Source organism: Mytilus trossulus, chromosome 8 (assembly GCF_036588685.1).
Source record: "Mytilus trossulus isolate FHL-02 chromosome 8, PNRI_Mtr1.1.1.hap1, whole genome shotgun sequence".
NCBI classification, from domain to species: domain Eukaryota; kingdom Metazoa; phylum Mollusca; class Bivalvia; order Mytilida; family Mytilidae; genus Mytilus; species Mytilus trossulus.
The window spans coordinates 50,698,045-50,724,146 of NC_086380.1; the positions used below are offsets into that span (position 1 = coordinate 50,698,045).

Consider the following 26,102-nt stretch of genomic DNA (forward strand, 5'->3'; position numbering starts at 1 on the left):
TGGTACATGTACATCAAGGTGTTGCAAGGTGATTGGATGAACATTGTCACATAAATATTTTAGGATTGATGATCTTTGCTCCTAAGTAAAATTCCTAGTTTTATCAGCATAGTCTTCACAACTATTCGCGGGGTCTCCTACTTTTGGCATTAATTTAATGTAGTTGAACAATTTTGAATATATTTCAAAATATCGAGATGCATATTGCCTCTATCCAGCATTAATTTTGAAAATTCGCCGTTAGTAAATTTCTGTGCTTGATCTGACGTTTTTTCGGGACAACATAAGAGGTGTTTGTGTTGTTTGTCCTTTGTTGATGAGTTTCATCAATCTTTTGTACATTAGTTGATTTTGTTTCAGAATTGTCTTTTCTTTTAGGAGGTTCCTCTTTACATAAATTTCTGATGATTTCCACCTACAAATAAATTTAGATCTTTACATACATTAAAATTGTAGAAAAAAATTTAGAAACGTTAAATGGAACAAACATTATAATGATAGTTTATGACTGAATATAGATCTTTACAAATCTTTAGGTTGTAATAGTGATGTTGGGTTTCCTCTCTTCTTCATTCAAACCCACATACAAGTTTACAAGTTACATCTTCATACTCTGAACATAATGCAAATCATCTGAGAAATAAATATTGTTGAAGCGCAGCAAAATGTGAAGTATACATTGTATCAACAGAATTTATGAGAAAGTTTTAAGTTTTAAGAATTTTCAATTATGAAAATAATGCAAAGTTCATTTCTGTAATCTGAATGTTATTCTTCTCTTGTGTGATTTTTTCATAATGTTGAGCTTCAATATACATAATATATAGATTTGAAAACAATATCTACATTTATTTCAGTGTTTTTTTTTTTTACTCTGTAAATGTTATATAATAACAATTTCTTACATATTTAAAGAGGTTAACATCGTAAGCTGTAGGACTGTTTTTTCCTGAGGCCCATAAGAATATACATGTATTACTTAGGTGTACACACATTTTTATATCAATTTGTAGTCCTTATTCAGCTCTTTCATTTCAAAGATTAGTGCAAGAAAACTTTAAAGTTCATACCAAACTACATGTACATTATCATATCATTCACACTACCTTGGTAGCTATTTTAATTACTTTATTCTGCCATTAGCACGAAAATTGCTTGAGGTAGATGTGCAGAGCTCACAATTTTTCACATTCACACTGTTATCATTTGTCACTGTACATGTACAATTTATAGCCTCTGAAAAAAAAATCTATAGTATTATCATTTACATCTACTTTACATACCTAGTACGCACATACAAATATTTTGAACATAGGCTAGCTGAATATATAAAATATACACATAACCGTCACACTATAAAAGATAAACATGATAAAGACATTGACGGACATCCATCTCTTAGTTAGGGTTTATTTTATCGGCTTCGATAAAAAAGCGATTTGTATAGAGTTTTGCTATTTTGCCGGTCTTATTAAGACAAACAATTTTACGAACAAGTAAGAACATCCTGACCTCAAATGTTGATGTGCTTGAAGAAAACCTCACATATAAAATGACAATACAAGTATTAATGGACAAAACAAGCATATAAACTGTTTACTGAGTCACATCTGACCTGATATCTCAAAATAAAATTCCAATCAAGAAGGTCAGTGTTCCTTATACAGAATGCACGATATCAACTGGTGATGAAAGACCAAGCAAACAAAAAAGATGCACGAAGAGTGGGTCCAAGGATGGGTGTTGCAGCAATGAATAATTAAACAAACATATGAAAATCTGGTCTACTTAATACAATTTTCAAAAGTATAATCCTTTTTATTAAATCTTAAAGTCTCAGTTAATGAATATGTGAATTAACATTAAATAAGTCGTTTTTTTCTAAACTCTCATAATACACAGTAAATAAATTAGTGCCATATTACTTTAAAGATATAAAGGTCAATTCTTAAAGGTCAAAGACTATGAATTTAGTTTTTTTCTGAATTACGAATTATCTAAAAAGAATTTATGTAATTTATTCTGTAAGTGTTATTACATTAAATAGTACTATACCAAAATAAAACAAACTGCTTAAAGTAAAAAATCAGAAATATTCTTAACTTTGTATGTAAAAAGTCTTAAAACTCTGTAAACTTCCCATGTCAAAGTAAAAAAACTGTAAACTTCCCATGTATAAAGTCATTAAAACTTAAAGATCCTAATGTAAATAGTGAACATAAGGTTGTTGTGTTAGGATTGTTAATTAAGTTTTCCGTTTATTATTTGGTGGTGGAACTGTTCGACATACGAAAGTATGGTTATCCTTTATCTAGTCGAAGAAATCTCACCTAGTAGCCACATATATCATGTGTGTTCATGATAATTTTTTTCAATAAAATGTATTTCATATAGTCCGGAGCCGGCAACATAGCCACTGCCTTTTACCTACCTTGCTTTCGATCGGTAGTTATATCCTGCATTCCTTGTTTACCTTTATATGTATTAGTCCATATGGACTGGTGTGAAGCCTCATATAAAATCAAACTAGTTGTTATATTGTATAAAACAGAATCCCGGTCCATTAGCCCTTATTCATGTTCTATCTAGTACATGTTTGCCCTGATTATTATGTTTTGTTGTTGTCTAGTTGCATAATGTTTATTATTAGAACAAAGTATATTTAAGTTTGTTGACAAACAATCGGTGAATATTTGTATTGACGCAACCAATTAATTATTTTCCTGTGATTTGCATAGACGAATTCTGGAATACAATGTATATCTTTATTGATATTTATTACCAATTTGATCTATTCAATCAATTTATGCATGCAGTAAAATAATAAATGACCTTTCGATAAAATATCCAAATTTCCTGATCTTTTGTAAACATATATGAAATTGTTTCACATTCAATCCAGTCACTCACTAATCCCCACTGTTACGTATATTTTAGACACGAAAAAATTTAATGAAATTAAAAATGTTTTTTCTTTCTTAATAAGTTAAGGTAGGCTGTAGTATCTATTCGAAATAACATCAAACATGTGATCCAAACTTTAATTAGAAAGAAACAGATATTACAGTCATTCTTTAAACATTGTTCAAGTATAGATTTCAATTCTTGAAACTTGTACGCACAACTTACAAATTGTGCCCGAAGCGCTAGCCTGACCACTACTACCTAGTCTCTAGACAAATTTTACCAAATATTGAATTTGAATATATAAAAATAAATCGATGAATTATTGTCTTCCTACTTACCAATTGATAATTGACATTTTACATTTAATTTAGAAGCGACAGAGTTATCCGGTCATTCAAGGGTTTCCTAGAATCCTATCTCTCTTGGTCTATCCATAGTCCAAAACCAATTCTATATCTTTCGGTATATTAACTTTAGACACCAAGAAAAGTTTCTCACAACTTTTTCCTTTTAAATTATCATGCACCACAGAAATAAGTTTAAAACTCGAAAACTGTTACGAATGATTGAAATATCGTGCTTAATTTTCCTCTTAATTAAACAAAACTCCACGCTTATCCTTTTAGAATCTAACACTAAATTCGTTACAGGATCAAATACTGCTACTGGGGGCAAATTTTTTTCTGTATATTCCTTCTCGCGATCTTCATTTTCGGAACTTGTTCGGCGATGAAGGTCAACCGCCTCAGTTCAAACATTTACGTATCCAAGGTATATATCTTCAAATCAGTTCTTTTAACTGCAATGACAGACGACTTCAATGATTTGACAAAATCCTCAATATATAGAATAACTACCAACACGTCCCTTTGATGGCGATTTATTACTTTTTATTCGGGATTCTTAGGCATTTAGCGTGACGGTTTTCAACACTTATGTACTTGATTAACTCGACGTTCATAGTAAACTAATACACAGTTTAATTGAAATGTCAAATTTAATTTAGTCATTGTATGTCGAAAAGTTTATACAGTGCTGGTATCGATTGTTAAGTCGACGCAAATATATATGAACCATTATGAATAACAAACAGAGGATGGGTTTATGAAGTCATCCCGTTAGTTTTGCCGTAATACAATTTGTGACCACAAAAGATCTATACAGCTCCATTAAAATCTTTCAGACATTAATGAAACTCTTAACTTGAGGCACGAACACATACATTTTGTATAAAAGGTGACATTGTGACAATTGCCAAACCTTTTAGAATACGTATTAACATTTGTACCTCCCTTTTAACGCTTTGTCAACACTTTGAGTCCGTTCGTTCGTCCATCCGTCTGTCGTCCATAGATCTCTCAACTTTAAACATTTTGTCTTCTCCACTAAAACAACTACATGTAGAGAAAAATGGAAATAAACTAAGCAGTAAGTCTTTCATATAATTTGCCCATTCTGACCAGATGGCCAATCGTTGTTACTAATTAACTGACCAAATTGCAATGGCTTCCGTTAAATTTACGAAGGGATGATTTCAACTTCACCATTTGGAACTCTTGTTTTAATAGCTTCCTTTATTAACAATTGGTTGAGGCAAACTCAATGTTGACAAGGGAAACGACAGAATTATCACTTTTCCATTAATAAAGGACTTAACCTATGAACTTATGAACTGTAAAAGTGACGCTCTTCAATTACAAGTTTGATTGTGTTTTGTGGTAAAAAGTATAACGTATAAATATTGTAACATTTGGTCAAATTGTTTCAGCGAATAAGACTTTTTATTTAAAACAGCAACAGGTGCAACCTAAGGGGAAAATCTCACATTCTAGTGTGGGTCAGGTGTGCTAAACATCTGTGAAAATGATTTTTAATCAGAAATCATAAATTACTAAAAAATGATAATTACTAATTCAACGAATTTAAACCGTTCTAACCAATTAAATAATTCGTTATCACAAATTACAAAAAATGTTTTGCACTTTTTTTACACAAAAAAAACCCTATTTTTCCGGGCAGACGCGCGTTTCGTCTACATAAGACTCATCAGTGACGTTCGTATCAAAATATTTATCAATCCAAACAAGTATCGGACACGTTACTAGATACCCCAATTATGATTGTGGCCAAGATTGGTTAAATTTGGCCCAGTAGTTTCAGAGGAGAAGATTTTTGTAAAAATTGACGGACGACGGACGCAGGACGAATGACGCCAAGTGATGAGAAAAGCTCACTTAGCCCTTCGAAGCATGCTATCGCTGTTTTCATTTTGAGCTAAACTGCAAACCCTTTGTTATGTTATAGCAAAATTATTGAAATTAAATCAAACATCACTATAGTGATCGCCCTTATGTCCGCGTCTCACTGTCCTGATTTTTACGCCGATGGCAACTCGATTATGGAAATTTTCTAAATCGGGACTAATCGTTTCCAGATCGGGCTATTCGTGGTGCCATCTTTAACCATCGTAGAACCATTGGTCACTTTTTCAAACCTCCTGGGACAACTTCGGAAAAGGTTTTTAATTTTTAACATGTTCGTAATCTCGTCGTGTTGCCATCGAATACAAGTAAGAAGGCGAAAAGATGGAACTACGACGGCATTAAATCCAGCAAAATGTAAGCTTAATTTTCGCGCTAAAATACATTTTAAGTGCCATGCGCGATATGCACAGCTGGTCAGTCTAAGACCACAATTAAAAAAGACGTTCACAAAAAATGGAACTCATATCATATGATTCTATGAGATTCTAACAAAAACAGGGAACTGCATTGTTTCTATTATTTCAAATAGAACAAGAAGAGCAGCTATTACAGGCTCAGGATTTACATTTACAAGTATTATAATATTTTTTGTCAATTTTTCATATCAAGTAACATAATGAAAATCATAAATGCGCCTCGTACACCAACACTGCAGGTACATGTATATAGGGAAACCAACTTTTTCTTCGTTATTCTGATTATTTATGTATCGTTTGAGTTGTTGTCACACGAATGTTTACTCCATAACCATTTTGTTTTCTATATGTCATATTTTGTCGCATTTGATGATTTCCCCACATCCTTCCGTGTGTCTATATCATAATGATATTCAACTGGAAAGAGCTCGTTTTGCATTACCTTACCTTTAAGATAGACCAGAAAACATGGGCATAAGTATGGGTGATTATTCAGACTAGTAGACACATTTTACAGTTTAAACAAGGCAATGCCGAGCCTGGCATGTCCTCGTATATCACATATTGGGGACAAATATGGACACTATATGTGTATATGACACATGCAGAAAATTGTAAATTGAACGTAAAAAATATCAGATCATTACAAGGAGGAAGAACATACCAAATGTGTTTTGAAGCATAATGGTTTTAGAGTGTCCACAAGGGTGATATTGCCATGTATTACAACTGCCACTGTGACCTTGACCTTTGAACTTTAAAGTCAATAGTGCTTAAGATTTTCTTAACGAGTAACACCATACCAAGTTTTGAGCATTTTTGTTCTAGAGTGTCCATAACAGTTAATCTACACGCAACTTGCATGTAGTAGGCGAGGGGACAATAAACTAAGTTTCATAAGAATTAGACAAAAAGATCGATTTCCCCCATGCATGGCAGCCTTGTACAGATACGATATGTTGTCGAAATTATGTTCGTACCATAAAAAAATCAAAACAGGTAGAACGCCGTTTTGATCGTTTTCATACATGTATTATGTACATACATGTATTTTACCTTTATGTATCTTGTTTGTTTTCGCACCATCGTTGTAATCAATCGTGTAGCATTCGTAATCCATCGTGTACATAGCCTTCGTGATCCATCGTGTAGGCTTCGGCTGAGATATGAAGCTTAAATACACGTCGTCGGTAACCTTCAAATGTCCATCTTTTGCTATCATATATAATTTCGGCACCATCGTATAGACTTCGTTATTCATCGTTCTTGCTTCGGTCTCTTTTTGGTATTTTAACGAGATCGGGAACAACTTCATACGAACTTAAAATTTTCCCATTCGGGTGTCCATCGTATATAATAATCGGTATAGTGTGACGCAGGCATTAATAAAAGAGGGAAGAAAGATACCAAAGGAACATTCAAATTCATAAATCGAAAAAAGTGACAACGCCATGGCTAAAAATGAAAAAGACAAACTGACAAAAAAAATACACACGACACAACATATAAAACTGAATAATAAGCAACACGAACCCCACCAAAAACATTAACTTGATGTATTTCAGAGATTGGTTGATTGCTTGGAGGTTAACGCCTTTTTTGGGAAATATTGGACTATTTAGTGGCAAAGGCGGGTCCAAGTAGGACCTTTTGTATGACAATTTGGTTGATTATATAGGGAATGACCGAAGCATGATTGCCCCCCCCCCCCTTTTTTTTTTGCTCAGCCAGCGGCCTGTCCCTAATAAAAACTATAAAAAATGAAGATGTGGTATGATTGTCCATGTAACATCTTATATATAACATAAAGACACTAAGTACAGATGTGAGAGTACTTGCAGTTACTGAAAATCATTTCAAAGCCACTGGTATATTTCGGCCCTTTTATTTATGTAATTGTGTCATGAAACCCTTACTGAATAACTTGAAGCTAAAGATCGCTCTTTCTTACGTACATGTACAACCGTTTACATCATTTCTTAAATTCCAAACTAAGAAAATATTCAGTTGACGATCGCACTTTCCTACCTTCCGTGCAAGTTTAATATTTCAAAGTCTTTAACTTGCACAATAATGCAGTGATCATGCAATTACTACCCAGAAAGAGTATTCTCAAATAAAGAGCGAACTTAAGCAGAATTTAACAAGAAAGATAATGATGTGTAACTATTGAAGTTGGAAATTGAAAGAGAGTTGGATGAAAAATGCGGAAAGCAAACATTATCTGAATATTTTATTTTGTCAAAATTAATGTCCATTGCTAAAATAAATTTAAGTTGTTAAAATGTAAACGTATTTTTTCTCTTGACGAAAAAAACGTTATTCATAACGAAATGTTCCTTCCGATTAAAACAAAAAAGGAGGTTTTTGTAGAAAAAACATACAAACAAACTATCGCTGTGTTCATTCTTAACAGAACTCTAAACCAGAGATTTAAACGGTTAAAACCAAATCAAACATATTTAACCAATGATCGCCCATCACTTTTAAAATGTATAGGATAGTTTTATAGATTTGCTTTAAAGATAACGACTTTAAAATTACAGATACGAATACACGATTTATATCTTGTTATTCTATCATAAATTCCCATACGAATGACATTCCTTTTGTCGAACACTACACATTGTGACACAGAGTGAGACAAAGGTTGAAATAATACATAGAAACATGAAAATATATCGCTGTCTTCATTTTTATAAGCAGAACGTCACAAGAAAGATAATGATGTGTGTTAAAGTTGGAAAAGGCAGAATACCAAAATATTCATAATGTAATCATCCTGACATAAACTATTCTCTAGGTAAAAATTAAGTTGTTGATTGATCTTTTGTACGTTAAAGTAAATTAATATTCACTTGCAAACAAAAAACCCAATCACACTAAGTTTTTTTTTTCAATTATGACATAGAAAAAAGATTATTAGCAAAAACAAGAAAAACATATCGCTGTCTTTGTTATTAGAACAACTCCATATCGAACGTTTAGCCGCAAACATAGATAAAACCCGATCGCCTTTCCTATCATTAAAAATAGGATAGTGATGTGCATCAAAGAAAAAAAGCTGCAAAAATGATCTTTTTTATGTTATTGTGTTATAAACCTTTTACTGACGAAATATTGGCCGTAAATAGCTCTTTCCTACCCACAACCGTTAATTATGTCACAAACTTCATACTTAGAAGAAAATTTAAGTTGACGATCGCTCTTTCCCACCTTCACGCCTTCGATTTAGTGTCATTTTCACTTGAATAAAAAATTAAACTAATAAAAGTTGACAAAAAAACCAACAAGAAGCTCTCAAGAACTTGAATCTTTCACCTGTAATTCTTTTATCTATGATTTTTGTTTGTTTTTCAATATAGTACATTAATCAATGACTTAAAATTTCCTTTGAAATGATCTTTGTATCTGTCTTATTTTCTTCAAAATCAAAGAAATGCACTTTACCCATATGTTCCATTTTAGTCCTAGATGCTATGGTTCTTGACAAAGAAATTAAATATAAAATTTATAGTAGATACTTTGAAACGCATTCGGCCCAAGTTTGGCTGAAATTGTTTCAGCAGTTTCAAAGGAGCAGATTCTTTAAAGTAAGCAAATTAAATGAACAAATTGTGATTTTTTTAAAAGGGCAATAATACCTTTAGGGGAAAATTGACAATATTGGTCATTGAACTTATTTGTAGATAGAACTTTGTTTGAAATAGTATACACTAGACGCACGACGATGACAGACGGAAACGACGACGACAGACGGAGTCGATGAACGCCAAGTAATGGCTAAAAAAAGAAACAGATATTTCTGTCTGCGTTATAAAAATAACTTGATATCGAATTAATATTGATATATATATATTAATAACAATCGCCCTTTCCATCATTCACAATATGACGTAGAGATGCATCAAGAAAAAAAAGCTGAAAAGGTGGAGTGCCAAAATGATCAATGTTCTTCAACTGCGTACTTTATTTGGGCTTTTAAACATTTTTGAATTAGAGCGTCACTGATGAGTCTTTTGTAGACGAAACGCGCGTCTGGCGTATATACTAAATTTAGTCCTCTATGATAAGTTTATATGATGTTATTGAGAAATGACCCCACCTCCCCCCCCCCTCCCCCCGCCCCACTGACAGACTTACATTGTACATTTAAAGATCGCACTTTCCTACCTACTTCTTTTTAAATTCTGTCATAATGTTTTTTTTTAGTATTCAAGTTACCGATCGCTCTTTCTAGACCATCTAGACTGAATTAATAATTTAGCTTCCGGTGGCCTAGTACTTGTTCTAAAAAAGATCAAATTGGTAAATATGTATATATATATATATATACAACTCGTCTAAACATCAACCCAACAATGTTAGATCTGTAAATTTGCATTCGCAAATCTTCTGTTCTTCCCTCGCCGGGATTCGAACCCATGCTACTGTGATATCGTGACACCAAATCGCCTGCACTGCGGCCGTCCCGTTAGACCACACGGCCACATGGGCTCTACAAAAATAAAGCTTTCAGTGGCCGTGTGTTACCTTTCCTCGTCAGTTTTAATCTAGCGTCGTACTACAGTACATGATATATAAGGCATGGAGATGTTATTGTTACTTATATATGAATATCAATTATATGGTCAGTTTTATAAATTTTCTGTATACAAAACTTTGAATTTTTCGAAAAACTAAGGATTTTCTTACCCCAGGAGTAGATTACCTTAGCCGTATTTGGCACAACTTTTTGGAATTTTGGATCCTCAATGCTCTTCAACTTTGTATTCATTTGGCTTTTTAACTATTTTGATCTGAGCGTCACTGATGAGTCTTATGTAGACGAAACGCGCGTCTGGCGTATAAAATTATAATCCTGGTACTTTTGAGAACTATTTACACCACTGGGTCGATGCCACTGCTGGTGGACGTTTCGTCCCCGAGGGTATCACCAGCCCAGTAGTCATCACTTCGGTGTTGACATGAATATCAATTATTTGGTCATTTTTATAAATTTTCTGTATACAAAACTTTGAATTTTTCGAAAAACTAAGGATTTTCTTACCCCAGGAGTAGATTACCTTAGCCGTATTTGGCACAACTTTTTGGAATTTTGAATCCTCAATGCTCTTCAAATTTGTATTTATTTGGCTTTTTAACTATTTTGATCTGAGCGTCACTGATGAGTCTTATGTAGACGAAACGCGCGTCTGGCGTATAAAATTATAATCCTGGTACTTATATATATATTTCTCTAATTCTTCGTCAATTTATCCCTTTCTGCACCCATTGTATACCAAAAATTTAATCAACGTGTGGTTCGTTTGATCTCAGTACTTCATTGGTTAAAATCAGATTGTGACGTCGAATTTTCTTGCTTTCCTCTGAATTTCCTATTGTGACGGCATGAAAAAGGCGACCATGTCTGACGACGTCACATAGAAAGAACACATCTTTTTGCAGATCATTCGAAAAGAAAGAATATGTTTGCCTGCATAATGTTAGAAAATCATTAGAGAAACAGATTCCACCACCAAATATCGTGTAATACGATATTTATCCACTCTCAACAGTTAAATTATCAATTTTAAAGTCCTTGCTGAGGCGGCTCAAACATGAGCGTGATAGAGCTGTGGGAATGGTACAAGCAGATATGCGTCATATTGACGTCGCAAACAACTTTGGTGTTTCTAAATTGACAATAACAGGATCAATGAGTCGTCTAAGACAGACTGGGTTCTCAAATGACAGACGACGTAGTGGACGTCCAAGAGAAACGACGTTACGCCAAGATCGTCGAATAAAATTCACACATCTCAGGAATCGGTTTTTACCAGCTACAATTACCGCTAGACAATCACCTGGAAGCCATAATCCAAGGATATCAGCCCAAACAGTACGTAATAGGCTAAGAGAGGCTGGTTTACGTTCACGACGTCTAGTAGTAGGAGCCATTCTAAAACAGTGTCATCGAACTGCACGCCTACACATGTACATTGGGCAAATGCACATTTGTATTGGAATCGTGTAAGGTGGCAAAACGTCATTTTTAGCGATGAGTCAAGATTTCTCTTACGTAGAAGTGATTGCAGAATGAGAGTGAACCGACGTCAAAATGAACGTTATGCAGACGCGTGTGTACATGAATGTGATCGCTTTGGTGGTGGTGGTGTGATGGTTTGGGCAGGAATCACGCATTGTGGACGAACTGACTTGACGTTCATTAACGAAAGCCTTACTGGAGTTCGTTATCGTGATATATTTCTCTCTCCCATTGTACAACCATTCATTGCAAGGCATAGAAATCGGCATAGTTTCCAACAGGACAATGCTAGGTGCCACGTGGCACGTGTATCAACACAATATCTTGGACAAAATAACATTGATAAAAATAAAATTGACATTCTTCCATGGCCAGCTTTATCACCAGATCTATCACCCATTGAACATTTATGGGATGAACTTGTTAAACGTTTTCGCAGACGTCATCAACCACCAGAGTCAGTCAACCAGCTACGAGCCGCCTTAGTGGAAGAGTGGAATAACATTCAACAAGCATTTATTCAACGATTACTTGGATCAATGCGTCGGCGATTGACTGCTTTTATCGACGCAAGAGGTGGCCATACGCGATATTAACTCTTCAACTTTTGGTTTTGACAACAACAACTTCAACAGCCCTTGAAATAAGGAAAATTATTTGTGATTTGTTATCTTTGTTAAGTTTGTGTGCTTTGATGTCATTGTTTCATAAAATACAAAACAAAAACAATATTGTTGAAAAATAAAGTAGATATTTTTGATAAAAATCAGGTATCGTTTCTTTTTGTGGCTAGTATATATATCATTCCTAAATACTGAAAAAAAAGTTCAGTTGACGATCGCTTTTTCCTAACTTTTCTACCTATGTGTATTTTAATTCTAATCGTTGTGTTCATAAAAGATCAGTAACTGTATATTGCCCTGCAATTCTGAAACAAAACAAAAAAGACTGGTATAATTCGACTATAATCTAAACAAGGGGAAACATACTGCCGTACAATCTAACTATCAGTCAAAATGTAACCATTGGAAAGTATATACACAGTGTACGGTTTTTAAATATTTTGGTAATTCGGGAGACTGTACATGTCAAGCGGGGTTCTGACATTCGACAAAAAACAAGTTGCTTGATTAAAACTTTTATGAACCAGTATAGAAGTATAGTATGGGTAGTATAGTTTGCCAACGATTGCAGAGTAAAGCTCTCAAGTGATTGTACAGGAAAGTTTCAAGTGATTGTACAGTTAGATCGCAAGCGATTCAAGAAAACTATTCGACATGGATAAAAATAATGTATTTGGGTTTTTACTGCGACAATGGTTTTAAATCATCAAGACAGGTAAGACTATAATATACCAGAAATGGTACACGTGAACATTCTGGTAGTAACGATTGTTTTCTTGATGTTTTTTTGACATTTTGTATCGCTGTTGTGTGGCAGTTTCGATCGTTTTACTCGGAGCTCCTCCATCCTTAAGAACACGTTAGGATGGATATTTCTTTTTTACCATTTGATTGATTCATATTTATATGTTGAATGTTTTAGCTACCGAAACTTGAAGCAGAAACGTTAAACAGTAAGATGAATTTCATAAAAATTTTCATCAAGCAGCTTCATATGTCATATGTCGGAGCCCCGCTTGACAGTCTCCCGAATAACCAAACTATTAGAAAACCATACAGTTCCGTCCCCAGCTTCCCACACTGTAATATACAGTTGATACATTTACAGATCGGACTAATGGTCTAGATTTTATTTTTAAATATCTAAATGAGTTGACCTTAACGAGACGTGGGTGTTATTGGCAGAGCCCGGAACTGTATCAGTGGAGCCTAGGGCGACAATACATTGGTTATGTTTTAAGAATGATAAGAGCAAAAACTATGTTTGCATATTATTTTATTTGAAGAATTCATAAGTGTTTTTTTCTTGTTTTTTGCTTTGATTTTTATAAGAATTTGCGTTTTCCTAAAAAAAAAACTTTTTTCCGAAAATAATAATAAATAATAATAAAAAAACAACATTTTCCTGGTTTAGATTTTTTACCAATTTTTGTTTGAAAAAATAAATTTTCAATTTTCAGAGAAAGTTATAATATAATTCGGTCTATTCTCATTTTTTACACTTCTGGTCTGAATTAAGATTACTGCACTCTTAAAAATAAGAAGTGTGTTGGTCTCGTAAGTTATCTCCAAATGAAACATTGTTAAACTTGTTAATTCTCCAAACAACGTAAATAGTTATTGGAGTGGCGTGTTTCTGTAAATATAAACGAACAATGACTTTTCCATATCTGGTTTACAATTTTAATTTGATATCTGCATGCTACAAATAAAGTCTATAATATATTACAGAATGAGATTTAGAACGATTTGTATTAAAATAAAGACCTTACAATTGCCCTTTTGTTAAATGATAGAGTAGTTAATTGTAGTAGTTGACAGGTAAATGTTAAACTTTAGTGCACTAATCATATAACTTGCTGGCCTTGCATGGTGGTGAAATTGATTTTATACAAATAAAATTTAGGGATGATTGTCTACTTAAATAGAAAATTGCGCAAAAAGATGTCAACACGGTCGATTAATGAAAATTTATGTCACGTATATTATAGATGTACATTTTTGTATTTAAAGAAAAAATATAACATCAAAAATATAAATTTTCATTCACTAGAATAGATAACTGGTTATTGATCGAATGATGACCGTGAAAGAAAATGCATGTGTGTTCTACTGACCGTTTATGAATGTACACGCTGAAGGGTCAAGAAGAATTCCCTGACCAGTTTTAACAAGAAAATTTCACAACCTGTACATTTATAGAAAATATTTAAACCGCAACATTTTCGATACATGCGATAGTCGGTTAAAGAGCTCTCGAATGGTGCTCATTTGTTGTCTGGTATTATGTATATCATATGTCAGCTTAAAATAAAAGTTACTAACTTTCTTTCGCGTTATAAACAGTGAAAAACATTTGTTTATCTCTTGGGCGATTCATTCATTGAATCTTCCGTATGTCATATTTCCAGAGAGTTCGCCAAAGTACACCCCCAGCTAGGTCACGCGTCTACTTAACACGGTGGATCACACAGTCACGATTTGTACGTCCGTCCTGTTGAAAATTAGTTTGTTCTGGAAGCGTAAAAAAAAAAAAATTCCATCCAAACTTGTACCGATTATCCCGTCCTTCATCCGATTTTAGTCCGATTTGCATCTTTCCCATGGTTAAAAACGACCGAATATATCTCGACAGCGTCCCTATTAAGCTGTATGCGACGCAACAGACATCAGACAGTGACCAGACAGTGAACCGACGCTGACGGAAGATATCCGTTAGAAAACTGTCTCTATATTTGGGATGATCAGGTACTGTCGGAACACAACCCTATCACAGTTTGCTGGACAACATTTCAAACGGCTTTGTATAGACTCGTATCGTGTTCTGTAATTTTCAGGACTCAGACGAGGGTCCTATTGCTAATTTCGTATTAATAACGGGACTGTTCCGGAACGGTTTCGTCACAGACGGTTCGTATTCAGGATGTGGATTCAACCGGCAAAACATAGCAATGACAAATCGCACCAGATCATGCCCGGTCCATAGGACAAAGTCTACATTGTAACTCAGAACATTGTTACGATTTTGATCCGATACAGCAGAGTCTGTCGTGACATAATCAAGATTGTAATCCGACTAGACAAAATCGGATGAGTGTTCCCGAATGTTACGAGACGCATCTAACTATCTGGGGTGCTTCGATCCGTTCGAATATGTAACGAACGTTTACAACAGCATTTAGCCAAAAATAGGACACTCCAGATCATTGTGGAATCCGACTTATTTACTTTTCGTGTTTAAACGATGTCTGATTTCAAACGGGAGCAACAATCGGCACTGTGATAACGCCGCGTAAACGTTTCAATTTTCAGTTACGATTCACAGGATCTTAATCAGACTTGGGACAAATTCGAATCTAGAATTGTCCTGTCAAGGACAACAGTAAAAATCTAAATTAAAAATCGTGAATGTGTAACCCTGGCTTAAATCGACTCTATTTTAATGTTTCCGTGACAAATTGTCAGCGGGGCTTATTTTTTTATATCCCTGTCTTTCCGCCTGTAAATATAATTTACAATAACAGTGGTATATATATTAAATGCTACCTCTCTATCAGCATATATGCTAAATCCCAAGTTAAGTTAAGTTTCTGCTTCAATGTAAATTTTTTAAACATTTTTGAAATGGGTTATCAAAGCAAAAGCAAATTCAGGATATGATTTAGATGTTTTTCTTTCTGTAGAACCTCTAGTCTTGTTTTCATTCTGAATTTTGCCCAATATTGTAATTATCTATAGGCGAGCGCCAAAACACGGATTCTGAGGTTTTTAATGCACCTATACTAGAATATATATAATTGAGTTGAATTTTGAATAGGGAAGTATAAATCCAGAGTACTTCATGTGGCTGTTTAATATCTCTATCTTTGTTTCGGGTTGTCTTTTCTTATTTGAACAATAATAGTGTATGTTTGTATAAGGGCAACTACAATACTCAGCTTATATTGTTATGTAAAGTATTTGGAATTTGCTTTTATGCATTATAACAAAGGGACAATCAAACTCATTACCAGAAGACAAACTAACATCGCACACACGTCATAGCAAAAAATCAAACAATAAAAAAAGACCAGCGCCAGTCTTCAAAGCACTACACAGAAACCTAAGGATCAACAAATACCTAACAAATACTGGAAGAGGTCTTAGATGCTCCTAAAGGGTTACACATCCTGCTCCACATGTGACACTGGTCTTGATGGTCATGTATAATTCAGCTGACAAGTCTCGAGCATTCTAAGTGAAGTCATACTTGAGGAAGATTACAGAGAAATGTGGTATCAACACTTGGAAAATATCCGTGTCTCAGATATCCCCTAATGTTCAACCAACTCGTGATGGGTCCGTAAATCAGTCAAGGCAGGACTGCAATTTTATCTGGTCGATACCCTAGGTTTTATGAGCTTCTTTGTAAGCAGCAACCCTCTACCACATAAATCATGTAAACTTCATAACATGAAATCAATTTGGATATTTCCTCCATATAAAGGAACTTCATCCATAGAAAATGTAATGTTCACAATAAGGAAGCTGAAACTATAATTGTGAGTCTACTCACAATAGCATTCCCCAATTCCGCACTACTCTATGCACATCCTCATGTCTTGTACTATAACCGTCCATCCTTCTATACCAATCCATTCGTTACGGAGGAGCTGCGTTTACCAGACAAATTAACAGACATGCAGACCAAATGACAGATGGACGCGGACACACGAATGGATGGACATGGTGATTCGTATATACACCTAAAGCTTTGCTTACAGGAGGTATACTCATGATTCCTTTTGTATTATTCACAGCAGACCATATATAGCTCAAGGTTAGATAAGGTTTGTAAACAATTATATCTGTGTTAACCTTGACGTTAATTTAATGTACGACGAATCCAGAGTCACATATTTGAAATGTTTAAACTTAGATGATTGGCCATGGCCAAATTATTTTTATTTCAAAAGTAGTCAATTATATTTTTAGTAAACGTCGCTCGACTCTGGTAATCTATTAGTAACGTGAATGCTTTGCACGTATACGTATGAAGTACTAGGGTCGTTCTTGGTCGGCTATTGGTATTTGCAACCCGATCCCAAGCACGCACTCAGTTGGGGCGACCTGGTAGAAACCTATTTTTCATTCTTCTATACTATCAGATTATTACGTGGCATTTCCCAGATAAATTATGGGATAACCTTTGTACATTCATGGTTTCATGAGAAATAAACTATCTAATAAACTATTTATCAGCAGAGGGATCTGTGTCAGTCCTCGAGTCTTTGCGTCGTGGGCTTACATTGACCGAAGAATTATAATACATCTGTGGCTGTGTCAACGAAACTGTCATATAACTAGGACGTGTCTTAGGATGGTCTCAGAACAATACATTGTTTACTTAACTATAGAAACCACTAAATAAATAACCAGCAAAGCCCCTGAATGACTGCGGGTACTAGGCAGAATAACCAGTGGCAGATCACGAGGGCCGTAGAGGGTGTACGCACCTCTTACTTGCACTTTTCTTTTTATTAGGACTATACTATAATTAATCCCACTAGATATCGTTGTTAACCTTGTCATTTCACGTATATCTATTTTTTATGGGACAATTCGTTATATATAAATAATTTGTTTGTTTCTATTTACATGTAATAAATTATTGATTAATATTTCAACGTAACATGATTTGGCAAATTGCCACCGTGGAGTTGACCAACGTCCCTCGGTCATTATTAAAGTTAATAAACTCATCATAGATACCAGGACTAAATTTTGTATATACGCCAGACGCGTGTTTCGTCTACAAAAGACTCACAAGTGACGCTCGAATACTCAGGATTGCTTAGGTTAAAAATGACAGGCATGATGCCTTTAAAGCGACAAAGGATGGAACAAGGACGTATTGACCCCTATTTCACAATTCCACCCAACAGAAGGTAATACTCCATTACAGTCACATGATAACAAAATGTTCCACAGCTTAAGTATTTACATACAAAACATGTTTAACCCCACACGCCCCAGTCCATTTGTGCCTGATTGATAATAATCCCTAGTCAGTAATTCTTATTTAAATTTAAAGTCAATAGTACGGACCATTTGTTTTTCTCAGAGGGGAAGGAGAGGAAAGGGTAGGGATAATTTTGAACTTGTTTGTTTCTGAAACAACTATGATTGTACCTTGGTTGAAAACAGTAATCTAGTCCATTTGTTTTTCTATAAGACAAAATTAATTTCAAACAAATTCATTATTTGAATTTTTATTTTTACTATTTTTATAAAAGAAGACCAACGTATTTTTTTTTCTGCATGTAAATCCCAGGCAATCCCCCTAAAAATAAAATGGTACGTGCCTTAACATTTGTTGGTTTTTGAATTACTTTTCTTCTTTTCCTTAATGTTTTTAACAGGATATGACTGTAACCGGAAAATCTGTTTCGCCGAAATGTTATACTGAGTCCTTTTTGCAAGGACCGACTGCAACTTGCCTACTGGGAATCCCCCTTTCTCAACCGTCATTCACAACTTTATTGTCATTTAAGACTCATTCGTATAAAGCCTTTGATTGATATTGAACCACTCATTTCCCTTGTTGGGTGAAACATTTCAACCGTACATTTGAATAAAAAATGCTTGTTTGACTTTCTTTATTTAAGTCGCGGTCGTATCTTACATTTCATTAAATGACCGTAAATCTTGTTTACAACAAGAAACCTGTGAGGTTATGCTTATTAATCTTACAACAAACGTCAGTCACCGTTGCAATTACTCATCTCTCCTTCGACTTGACTAGGATAGTGATCCGGTTTTATCCTGCAATATTGTGTCCTACACTGTAAAAACAGTGTTTAGATCCTAAACACTTATCTAAACACTTTTTCTGTGTATGTTTTGAAACGCGTTTAGCATCTAAACATGTTTAGATTTAAACAAGTGTTTAGATTTCAACAAGTGTTTATATGTTATATGTTTAGACCTTCCAACGGTTAGCTTACTAGTACTTTGATTTCACAGGAACTACTTGTGCGGTACAGCACTACAGGTTGAATAGTCCACACTGTTTTGTAAAATATACTATGCACGTGTACATTTCTGCTTTCATGTTCTTGCAATGATTTTTACCCTAATAAAATTATTTTACTATACAGATACAGCCTACAGCCCTACATATATCGCTATCTTGTATCTGTATACTATACAGATATTGCTGTAAAGCTCCGCCCACTGATGGACTGAGTATTGTATGAACCTGCGTGACCTCAGAATGTGTATTGCAGTCGCATTCCAATGACGTATTGTTTGACCTTATGCGAATTAACGATTACTTTTATACGTTGTGTTTGTTTTCAAACATTGCATAAGAGCAATACGAATTACCCCAATTTTGTGATAACATACACACACGAACAGCAGATGACAATTGTCGATTTCAAAACTTGAATGTGTAACAAAATCAACCATGTAAATTTTAGCATGCATGTTTAGTGAATGTCAAGTCTGAAGCGTAAGACAACTCATACACTTCTGTTTCAAATTGGACAATGTTTTGTTATTTGTTTCTACTGTTAAAATAAGTTGTTATGTTAATAGTTATCAAAAGTACCAGGATTATAACTTAGTACCCAGACGCACGTTTCGTCTACATAAGACTCATCAGTGACGCTCAGATAAAAATATTTAAAAAGCCAAACAAGTACAAAAATGTACAAAGTTGAAGAGCATTGAGGATTTAAAATTCCAAAAAAGTCGTGCTAAAGTAATCTATGTCTGGGATAGGAAAATCCTTAGTTTTTCGAAATAAATCAAAGTAAAAGAGATAATTATTTACCTTGAGCGATGTATTATTGTTGACCATTCCAGATTCTTTTTTTGATAACCAATCTCCAGCTGAATATGTGATTTAATTTTACTACTCTTGCCTCAGGGGATTTCAAATCGAAAATAAATGCAAAATAAAGTGATTGTTTGTGTCATTCAAAAGACAAACAATAACAGAATTAATTTCAGGATAAAGTCAATAACTGTTCAGTGTCTTAAAATATCAGCGGTATTTGTACTCGGCTCGAAACAGAAGTAATAGCCGGCTTATGCTCGCATTACACCTGTTTCTTAGCCTCGTACAAATACAGCTAATATTTAAAGACACTTATATTATATTTATACTGCAATCAGCTGGTTTACTGTACAGATAACGCTATACGTATAAACGTTAGCTTTATACGTCAATGACCCCAACTGACCTATAAGCCCCGCCTCCTTATTGTATTTCATCAACATCACGTCACGACCATGACAACGTAAAGTAACAATGGTCAAACTTTTTTTCAATTTAACCCTCTTAGTGCGTAGCTGAATTTCAAAACATTGTCCAGAAACGGGTCAATTTCAGTAAAAAATACCAAAAACAGTAAATTGTTATTCAGTCTTGTATAACAGCATGTTAACTCAAATAATTGAAGAATTACTAAACATAGAGTATAGATGTTTATTTTTTTTTCAAAAAATAACGTTATTCATATGACATGACGTAACGTCATAATGGTGATCACGTCACGTCATAAGGAAGTTTTGCGCTATTCAATTAATCAAGCACTTTGCATTGTTTTGAAGAAAACTTTCAGTTTTTGCAAAACAACACTATACTTTACAAAATTGCAAGTCAGATTTACTTATTTTCGGTTCGTCATCTTAGATCAAATCAAATATTTTATTGGATAAAGCACATATTAAAAAAAGATGGCATTGCGTATTCCAAGTGTACTTCAACAAACATGACATATACAACATGACAAATTATGTAAATAAAACATAATGCAAAATAATAGAAAATTTATTATATGTGCTGTATCTATAATTGCAAGTCTATTTTTTGTATAGTTCTTCATTTATTTATGGTAGACTAACTGACACTACGCATTGTTTTGAACTTTAAATTGTGGTTTTCTCATTGTTAATTTAATTTACAGTTGCCTGTATTTACAATGTACTTATATCCACTTCATTTGAATTTTGGTGGATAGTTGTCTTATTGCCCGTCATACCACATCTGACATCTCCTTTTTTATTCAAATGCTTCGTTTTTATATTTACAAATTTGGTATGCATCAGCCAAATTATTTTGATTAATTAATTATGATACTGATTTGATAACTTTAACTTTAACTAATTTTTAAAAACTTAAACATAAATTCTCCCGAAGGTTTTTATATTGGGGACAATGCGCACAATGTTCTACGTTATCTCCGCAAAATGTAATGAAACTTTCAGTTGCTAGTGCTTTATGTAAACTGTGTATCACCCCGTTTCAATAGCAAGTGATTGTGCAATTATTTTTGATTCGTAAGAAGTAAGCTCTCATATTTTGGTAGAACAAAGCATAGGTAAGCTTTTTAAAAGTCTAACGATTAGCAAGTTATACAAACAAATCTGAGTTAAATAGTGCTGTGTTATTAGGTTAACTATGCTCAAGTTATAATGTTATTAAGGATGTATGTGCCCCAACAAAAATATCGCCACACCTAAAAACAAAACCATTTTATTGGCTTAACTATGACGCAATTAATTTTCAGCTTTAATTTCTTAGGAAAGACACATTTAAGATAAATGGTGTTTACACATGCACACTTTATATCCTTTCTTTTAATAGAAATGTTTAATGATGCCAAAAATATGTCAATGCTGTGAAATGTTGCACTATGTTTACTGTAAAATGGATCTGTCTCCGTAAATATTCTCCATCAGTGATACACTGTAAGAGTCTTGTTCCCTTTTCTGTGTAGATGATGGTCGCACCGACGATAGTGTCATCACTTGAAATATTTCTTGTGTTTACTACTGTTATTCTTTCTAAATTATACTGATGTTCAGTAGTTGTCGTTTGTTGATGTGGTTCATAAGTGTTTCTCGTTTATTTATATAGATTAGACCGTTGATTTTTCCTTTGATTTTTTTTTAACACTCGAATTGTTTGGGGTACTTTATAGCTTGCTGTGCGGTGTCAACCAAGGCTCCGTGTTGAAGCATGCACTTTGACCTAACATGGTTTACTTTTATAAATAATATTGTGACTCGGATGGAGAGTTGTATCATTGACACTCATACATCTTCTTATATCTATTTGTATCATATTTCATTTGTCACATTCATTATCATATCACAATTGAAAAATCCAAATCAAACACACTTTTTAACCTGCATGCTTACCACCTTAACATCCCTTCTAAACTGTAATATCTTTGCATACCTGTTTTTTTTTTATTCAAGTGTTGAAATCTGTGAAAGATGTGCGTTATTAGCTATATTTTTAAGTGTTTGTTTTTTTCTGTTCCTTATGTTAAGGTTCGGTTCTAATATTTTCGTTGATAACTGCTTAATTTCTTTGATTACTATTGTTCAATGGTATATTTATACTATTTGTAACCATCAATATGTATATATGTATAGGATAAATAATTAGAGGGTCCTTCCGAATTTATATGCGTACTTCAATCTAATATATTTACACATATTTAGAAAAGATATTTTCCTACATCTTTCGATTTTTATCCCCCCTCCCCAACTTATATAGCACGTGAAGTATACTAAGGAAAACATAGATTTTTGTTTAAGCACCGTATTCAGTATCAGCATAATGGATCATTATACGAGTTTTAAAAATGTTTATTGGTCTCAAATTTAAATATCGTATGGTGTTACTTCATTGAATAAATGTTAAGGAATTTCAAAATTTGCCTTTAAAAATGTGAACTCTGATCTTCTATTGGTATAAATACAGTTCCAATGTGGTGCAACTTCGAGTCATCACAATCCACGCGTTATAAAATTATATATATAATAATAACACTTGTTCTGAAAGGTTTAAAGGCAGGATACAAAAAACTATAACACAAAATAGATTATTAAAGTAAGACATAAGTTTTCAGCAGCAAATATTTCAAAAGGCAACAACACTCGTCAAACAAAAAATGACCGGAAAAATAAAGAGATAGCACACTCTTTTGTTCACGTCCCAAGTCATAAGTCTGTAATTCAGGGATTGTCGTGGGGTCATGTCTGTCATATATGTTTTTCATAAACTAAATTGTTATAAATTATGCCATTAGTTTTCATGTTAATTTTACATTTTTTTCATGTCGGGGCCTTCTTTAGCTGACTTTACGGTAAAGGCTTTTCTCATTATTTGGCTGATTCCTGCTCCTAACGGGTTTTTAATAACTCCATAGTATCTATCCATTTTTGCACATAAACTCAAGTTTATAATAGCTTATAATGCATAAAAAAATATTTAAATGCTATTTTATGCCAATTTTACAATTCGGGTCAGTAAATTAATTGTAGACTAATTTACCAACGTAGACTTTTTCATTGTTTAATTTATTTGTTTATAAAGAAGTATGAAAACCAAGGCAAGCATCAAGTTCAAGACTTAGTATATAATAATGTGTCCCTCCAAATCTAAAAGAGTTAAGGACATTTGTTTTAAATATTTATTTAGTGTTGCATGGGCACAAGTACTAAAACCAATTAACAAATAGTTTTGTTTGTATTGCTTAATGATCATTTGTTGATGTTGGTTTTTCCCTTCAGTTTCATGCTATGATTCTTTTTTATCTTATAAAAAAAAGCATAAAAAATGTTCTTTCTAAAATTTGATAGCGCTATAATGCTGTCAAATCAATTACGACGTCGAATGACGTCAAATTATATATGACGTAATGATGACGTTTTATGAAAAAGATAGGTAAAAAGAAAACAACAATAAAAATAATAACCACATGATGAATAAAATGTATTCAATAATTGAAGGAAAGGTGTTTTTTTTCAGAAATATTACGAAAGGGAAAAAATATATTTTTTTTTACACAAATGACATATATGTCCTTCCCGCAGTAAGCCAGGGGAGGACACATATGTCCTTCCCGCAGTAAGAGGGTTAAACTTTTATGTCTTCAAATTGGTTATTTATATATCATGTTTATCAAATGTTATTATTTAAGTTAATTTTCCCTTTCTAATTCCTTAATACGCCAATGTCTTACCACCTGGACTACGCTCATAGGGAAATACCCCAAAATGGTACCTCAAGAGGGAAATTCCAAACACTTTTTTTAACAATTTTTGTTACATGTTTTTTTCATTTTTCATTTTTTTTTTCGATTTCAGTATAAAAACAATATACGTATAGTGTCTTGAAATATGAAATTTATTTGTGTTCGGCACGAAACGGGAAAATGCTCGGTAGAACCTCGCATTTTCCCGTTTCTAAGCCTCATACAAATAAATTTCATATTTCAAGACACTATACGTATATTGTCTAATTATTGTCTATTTAACTTCACTTTTACACTATATGTTCACTTAACAAACCGTCAAATATGTGCTAATTTATGTTTCGGCCAATAAAGGGTTAGTAATGTTTTTGCTTTGCTCCGCTAGCCGAAAGATTCTATTCTACGTCTCCTTTCCAAAGTCCTGATTATACCATTTCTTGTATCCGAGAAAATATGATATGTCATAGAATGTATATCCAAGCTGTCCTAAGATACGTAGTCATACCTGTGCATGATGCTCGTATGGCTGTCATGACTTAGGGGCACATTTCCTTTGGTTTAAATAGACAAAAACAAATAAAAAATGACCATTCTCATTATTTACGACTCTGCGTTCATGTTTTTTCGAACTAGAATGGTTATCTGATCGTGAATATATAACGACTCGTACATCGAGTACCTACATTTGTACATGTTTTTACTTAACGAAATGCCGCGCAAAAAACGTTTATAAAGTACTAAAAAAGGAAAGATATAATATGTATAGTTATTATATACAAAATCATGGGTAAGAAAAATAGTCTAAGATTTACGTAGCAGGAAATCCAAATTTTAATTGACGAAGTGGAGAAAAACAAATCTTTACTATTTAGCCGACTGAGCAACACAACTATTACTTCTATCATAATTAACATGAAAATAATCACCGAAAGTAACTTACATTTTAGTTGATAACCATAAGGCCATCACCAGACGGGTCAGTCATATCGGGAAAACTCTTCAATTCTTCAATTTAAGATTTACGAAAAATGTTATGACATATCGTAACTTTGGACAGTTTTGAAAACAAATCTTATGACTATGGCATGTCCTACAACTATCATAAGACATGGCTCAGTCAAAAGATATTTTTGAAAACCAAGCCCTTTGTCAATAAAAATATTAAAAGACCTGATTATCATAAAAGCGAGCACTAAAAAACATAATAAATATATTATTGATTATGGACTTTTTGCACTTGCAAGTATATATAGTCTTACATTTCCAGTGCGAAATAATAATCTAAAAGAGTACAAGATATTATACTTGAAGTAAAGAATGTCAAAAAACATATATGATCGCACATCTAATGACTTATCAAAACCAGCCGGTATTTAGGTTATAGGAAGATGTGGTATGAGTGCCAATAAGACAACACTCCATCCAAATAATAATTTATAAAAGTAAACCATTATAGGTTAATGTACGGCCTTCAACACGGAGCATTGGCTCTTGTCGAACAACAAGCTGTAAAGGGCCCCACAGTTACAAGTGTTAAACCATTCAAACCAGAAAACCAACGGTCTAATCTATATAACAAGAACGAGAAACGAAAAACACGTATAATTACATAAACAAACGACAACTACTGTACATCAGATTCATGACTGAGGACAGGTGCAAACATTTGAAGCGGGATTAAACGTACAAAACCTTCTCCTTATTACTGAGACAATAGTCACAACATAGAAAAACACGCGATAAAATATCAATTGGAAAGCTTGACTCAATCAAAATACGTAAATTAACACACTATGAACGAATAAATTTGAGATGCGATAACT

The 26,102-nt window shown here is 33.6% G+C and overlaps 1 protein-coding gene and 1 long non-coding RNA gene across 2 annotated transcripts in view; both read right to left on the reverse strand.

Annotated features, from left to right (window-relative positions):
- The window catches only part of LOC134727740 (putative ankyrin repeat protein RF_0381), a 296,205-nt gene that overhangs the window by 67,708 nt on the left and 202,395 nt on the right, over window positions 1-26,102 (reverse strand). The gene's annotated exons all lie outside the window — the stretch shown is intronic.
- On the reverse strand, window positions 247-4,224 carry LOC134681966 (uncharacterized). The gene is made up of 3 exons (XR_010100733.1): window positions 3,246-4,224; window positions 1,107-1,236; window positions 247-415 (listed from the first exon to the last, which is right to left on the reverse strand). It is a non-coding gene; the product is annotated as an uncharacterized LOC134681966 (long non-coding RNA).